Source organism: Hyaena hyaena, unplaced genomic scaffold, assembly GCF_003009895.1.
Source record: "Hyaena hyaena isolate Hyena2069 unplaced genomic scaffold, ASM300989v1 scaffold_261, whole genome shotgun sequence".
In the NCBI taxonomy this organism is placed as follows: domain Eukaryota; kingdom Metazoa; phylum Chordata; class Mammalia; order Carnivora; family Hyaenidae; genus Hyaena; species Hyaena hyaena.
Window position 1 is genome coordinate 951,087 of NW_024080893.1, and position 6,000 is coordinate 957,086.

At 39.4% G+C, this 6,000-nt stretch overlaps 1 protein-coding gene across 2 annotated transcripts in view; it reads right to left on the minus strand.

Annotated features, from left to right (window-relative positions):
- NR1H4 (nuclear receptor subfamily 1 group H member 4) overlaps positions 1-5,238 on the minus strand; it is a 72,213-nt gene extending 66,975 nt beyond the window's left edge. For both annotated transcript variants that reach the window (XM_039245575.1, XM_039245574.1), the window contains exon 1: positions 5,128-5,238. The gene's annotated coding sequence lies outside the window, so the exon portion shown is untranslated. The remainder of the gene's footprint in view (positions 1-5,127) is intronic.
- Between the last annotated feature and the right edge of the window lie 762 nt (positions 5,239-6,000).

Consider the following 6,000-nt stretch of genomic DNA (forward strand, 5'->3'; position numbering starts at 1 on the left):
TTCCCATTATTAAATAAACTCTATTACCCCACCCCTTTAATAAGCTGTTATTATTATGACTCTTTGACCAAGAGAATTGTTCTACTTCTGGAGCTCAGCCTCAAGAGACCTGTGACCTCTGTTTTCACCCTCTTGGAATAATGTGCTGAGGCCATCATGCTATAAAGAAGCCAGGAAATACTCCAGGAGAAAGAGACTTGGCCATTCCAAGCATCCCAATCAACAGTCAATATCAGAGACTTCAGTAATGGGAGAAAGACCTAATTGATTCTCCAGTTGAAATCAGTTGTATGATTGAGTCCAGGAAAAACCAGCGGAAGAATCACCTATCCAACCCATAGAATTACAATAAATAATAAATCATTATCTTTTTAAGCCTTTAAGTTTTGGGGTAGCTTGTTACATAGTATTAGATAACTGATTATAATCCCCCAAATGAACAATATGGCATGTTGGCTATTATTTTACTGGTGTCTAAAGAAAGTGAGTATTTTCTTTAAAGTAATATATTTACTCCTGGGACACTTGGGTGGCTCAGTCAGTTGAGCATCCACCTTGCGCTCAGGTGGCAATCTCCCAGCTAGTGAGTTTGAGTCCTGCATCAGGCTCTGTGCTGACAGCTCAGAGCCTGGAGCTTGCTTCAGATTCTGTGTCTTCCTCTCTCTCTGCCCCTCCACTGCTTGTGCTCTCTCTCTCTCTCTCTCTCTCTGTCTCTCAAAAATAAATAAATGTTAAAAAAAAAACTTTTTAAAATAAATAAAGTAATATATTTACTCTTTAAAAATGGCATCTCAGTGTCAAGTTCCAATGTCAATGCCAAGTGAATTCATTTATGCACTTATTTATTCAGCCAATATACATTTATCGATCCTGTGTCAAGCACCAGACATAAAGACCGAAAGAAAGAAAGAAAGAAAGAAAGAAAGAAAGAAAGAAAGAAAGAAAGAGAAAAAAAAATCATGATCCTTCAGGAAGCTTAGTATAAACATCAGTCAAGGAAAACCCAATTAAAATAGTGTGGGGGCTGCTATGACAGAGGTAAGCACACATCCCTTCAGGAACATAAGCAAGGACATTCGTTCATTCAACATTCATTAATTCTCTACTATGTGTCAGTCTTTTACCTAGATCTTGGGACTAGAGTGATAGATGAGACAGGAAAAAAATCACCACATTCTAATGCAAGAGATGGATAATTTGGAAATAAACAAAAAGTGATATTTCCACTAGTGATAATAAGAAAATAAAGGTGACAAGGGATAACGTGATGCCATTGGACAAAACACTATTTTGAACAGAGCAAACCAGAAAGAGCTCTCTGAAGAGTGGACATTTGAGCTGAGAAATGGAAGACAAGGAACTAAGCATGCAAGAGGGAAATAAATCCAAAGGCAGCGTGGTCCACAAGTTCTAAGAGCCTGGGCTTGGAATACTGGAGGAACAACAAAGCCAGTGAAGCTGGAGATGAGTGAGCAAAGGGAGAGTATGGCAGATGATGTCTGAGAGAAGACAGCTTTCATATGGCCTTGTTGACTGCGGTAAGGAGTTTGGATTCGTTCTAAATGGGAATCACTGGTTGGTGTGAAGCATACATGTGACTAGGAAACCTTTCTGAGGGTGGAGGGCTGCCTCTTGAATTTAATCTTGAGTAGGCTTTAGCCTAGGAAGAGGGCATGCAGTGCGGATGGCATTAGGAAGGGGAATAGCATGCTGTGTGCAGCAGTGTGAACAATGCTGGTGGATTCAGGTGGCGTCAGTGGGGGAAGGATGACCTATTCAAGAAATGGTGTCCAGAAAATTGACTATTCCTTTGAGGGGAAAAAAAATTAAAGATTTCTATCTTGTATCATTCTTACGAATAAGTCTTGGGTGGATTAAAGACATTAAAATTATAAAATTATTGAGAGAAAATATAGGAAAATACATTCATGACCTTTATGAATGTAGGGATTAAGAAGAATGTATTAAATAGTAAATAAATAGGAAAACAATAAATTCGACTTTAGTAAAATAAAAAAGGAAGAAATCAAGATACCATAAACAGAGTTAAATATAGGAAACAAATTGGGATAAATGTTTACAGCGTAAATAGCAGCCAAAAATTAGTCCAAACCATACATAAATAACTCCTATAAATAAAACAGAAAGGATAAACAATCCAAGAAAGAAATTGGCAAAGGATACAAAGAGGAAAAGTCACCAAAAGGAAAACAAAAATCCAATAAATATACAAAACATCTGAAATTAATTGGAAAAATACAAATTAATATAACTAGACATTTTTTCCACCTATCAGACTATCAGAATATTTTGATAATATGTATTATCACAGACTATGCTAGTGAGGGCATAGTTTTTAGTCTTTTTGGAGGGCCCTTGAGCACTGTATATTAGAATAAAATACAATTCTAATACTTAAATATGGCTCCTGGATAAGCCTTTGCACATGTGCACAAGGATGTCCATTGCAACATTGATTCTGTTTAGAGCCCAGGAAGTAAAATCTCAAAGTTTCATTAGAATTTCATGTTTAAAAATAAAAATTAATCAAAATCTATTTTATTTTAATCTATCTATATTACATTCACACATATTAATTTTAGTCACCAGAACCCTGTTGCAATATTTGGACCTAACAAAGAAAAAATATATTACTCTTTCTGTACAGTATTTCACTTTGCCATCAAGTTGCATTATATTAACACTGTATTGATACACATTTACAAAAAGGAGAGAGAATAAGAATAGCAGACACTCCTTTATTAGGAAAATTGGAAAGGAGCAAAGTGAGTTAAAAACTAACTGCCTGTGGAGAGCACAGGGGTTAGAGAATTAATAGAGTAAGAAGAGAGAAGAGAGGATGTTTGCTCTCATACAGCTAGTAACTAAAAACACTCGCATAGTATGTAGCCACATCTCCACTGGCAGGAAATAACACCACAATAGGAAATACCTGGGAAGAAGAAAATTGGTCATTTTTCTTTTAGCCCCTTCATAATCTATGTTGCTAGGATGTAAGAGGAAAATGAGACTAATAGCAAAATGAAGGGGAAACTCTTCCTATCAAGAAAAGAACACATGCCTTCATGCTTTCCTTTATTCATTCACCTGAGGACAATGTGAGCTTTTTAAAATTTATCACATGGTGATGTGTATTCTCCAGGCTTTCATAACCTGCAGACTCTGTGAACCAATAGAGTGCTGAGTTTCTCTTGGACATCCCTAATCATAGCACCATGGCGGGTTCATGGAGTCTTTAATAAAGATGCTCATAACTGAAATCTCCAACCAACGCTCCCAGGTTGACCTCTGGGTTAAAGCAGATAGTGCTGAAAATTTCCATTTCCCCTGCTCATGGTGCAGTCAGTAGAAAACACCCTATGAAGCTTTGGGAATCTTCACAACTCTGCTACGGCTAACACATCACTCCTGCCAGCTGAAATGTTTGTAGGCTGGTCCGCTGTTCTCCCATAATTCCAGATTTCAAACTTTCCCAGCCTCCAACAATTTAAGGATAGCAAGGAAAAGACTTTGGAGTCAGAAAGACCTGTGCTCATGTTCAGGACCTGCTACTTCCTAACTGTGTAATTGTGGATAATCTATTTGCTCTCTTTCGGGGGCGCCTGGCTGGTTCAGTTGGTAGAAACATGAGACTCTTGATCGCAAGGTTGTGAGCTCTAGCCCCATACTGGAGGTAGAGTTGATTTTTTAAAAATGAGTTGTCTTCTTTGAGCCTCTGTTTGCTCATCTGAAAAATGAATATAAGACAAAATTCAAGTAGGCTTATTATGAGAAGGGAACAGGCAGTTTAGGCAAAGCCTGTGACCTGTCAGCAGACACTCAAAATCAGCTCCACTATACACTCATGAACACATACACACATTTCTTTTCTTTTCTTTTCCTTACAAAATACTCAGGGCCTCACAACTATTGGGTATTCCATTACAATCTGGCCAGATTTGGGAGGTATGGAAGGTGTGGGAAGACCAGATTACATTACTTTCTTTCTCCGACTATGAGAAGAGGGCAGAGGAGCCTGGAGAAAAACATTGCTGCAAATACTGAGGAAGGGTCTCAGGACAAGAGTGTGCTGTCCCTGGCTGGTACTTATCAGCTACCTTCAAGTTGCATCAGCCACATTGCAACATTCTCAGCAAAAGAGAAAAGTCCACGGTGCAAATGGCATAGGTCCATAATTTGGAGTGGGGAGAGTGGGGGAGTGACTCAAAGATGAAAGTGTCTACCATTTCATAAAATTACAGCTAGAAACCCAGTGATGGTTCCCTCAACATCATTCTCTATTTCTCCTGTTAATACTGCCAAAGTCCTTCTAAGGCAGTGCCAGTGGCACATCAAATTTCTTTAAAACTCAGGTGAGTTTCCCAGAGAAAGAAGCCAAAATGAGCCACGTGTATCCCCTCCCCCTTTCTAAATAAAAAATCAGTTAAGAGAAACAATCCAGGCTCACCTTTCAGTTGCTTAATTCACTATGACAGTAAGCAGACCAGGAGATGCCTTACCCATAGAGTCAGACCTTGTACAATTTTAATATTGAAGTTCTTCCTAACATTTTCCATGTTTTTTTAGTATCTCCATCTGATATTAATATGATAAATAGAAAGCAGGTTTACAACAAAATTAAAAGAGAAAGCTTTTAAACCTACTCTTCTCCTAGGAAAAACTTTTATTTCAATTAAGAATGGCTTAAATATTGTCCTGTCCCTAGTCCCCAGGTCATTTGATATTAGCAATATTCCCAGACTGACAGCAAGATTTAATAAATCACCAAAATAGAGCATACTATACAGGTCAAATTGTCTATGGAATCAGAACAGAAACATTTCTGAAATTCACAGTCTCTGGTGATTCTCCTGGGTGACCACAATGTTTAAAAGATATTCCTAAATAATTTGTCAATAAGGTAAGCAACGGTTAGACCCAATAACTCCTGCTGCTTTTGTTTGTTTTTAAAGTTTCTCTCCCTTCTTGTTTTCAGGATTTTATATCAAACTCTACTTAGAATTCATTCATTGACTCACTTCCTAATGTTAATGAAAAAATTTAAATGATAACTTCCCCTCTGTTGCCTTGAGATAGACACCCTTCCCAGAGGAATTAGGTACTCACTTGGATTGTCTCAGGTCGGAGATAAACTTTCAAGGCCCTGGGAGGATTCTGAGTCCAGTCTACTTCCAAATCGCAGCAATTGTGCTACAAATGCTCAGAACCTGGGTTTGCGTTGGGGTGAGTCCAGGAGACAGTGGGGTGAGGAGGAGGCGGAAGAGGGGAGAGTTCTAGCAAAAGCTGTAGATGATCACAGGCAGCCTTCCGGCTCAGCAGCAACATCTCATTCTTGGCTCCGTGCCTCATGAACACAGATTAGTCATTAACAATCCTTTCCCTGATAAATGATATAAACATAGAAAGGAACCTTGGGAGAGCCTCGAGATTCCCAGGACAACTCCCAGAGCTCCAGAGTAGGGAATGGGACCCAGCCGAGGGGCCCTGAAGCTTGCCTTTTAAAACATTTCTCCTCAGACTGCTTTGCAGGGTTCTGAGGACCCAGGTTTCTGCATCCATGGTCTGAAACTGGAACTGTCCTCTCCCCTCCCCGCAATTTCTTTTAATAGCTCCTCCACCTTCCCAGGGACTGAAGTTAGCAAATGAGCCTTCTTGACCCTTTCCCTCTCCTGGGCCTCCTATATCAAGTAATAACAGATTCATGTGGATTCTATCTTTGGAATGTCTCTTATTTCCAACCCACCCTGTTCCTCTGCTAATTTGGGCCTACCACAGCCTCCTTTCTGAAGAACAGCATTGGCCTCATATCTCTTCTTTCTCTGCTTTCCACGTTGCATAGAGGCATAAAGCTTGGGCTACGGTCAGATGCCTGCCTGTTTGTCACAGCCCTGGGCAAGATATGGAACCTGTCTGAGTCTTAGCTTCCTCTTCTGGAAGGTGGAAATGGACTATCTCATGGGATGTGGTGACACTTGCATG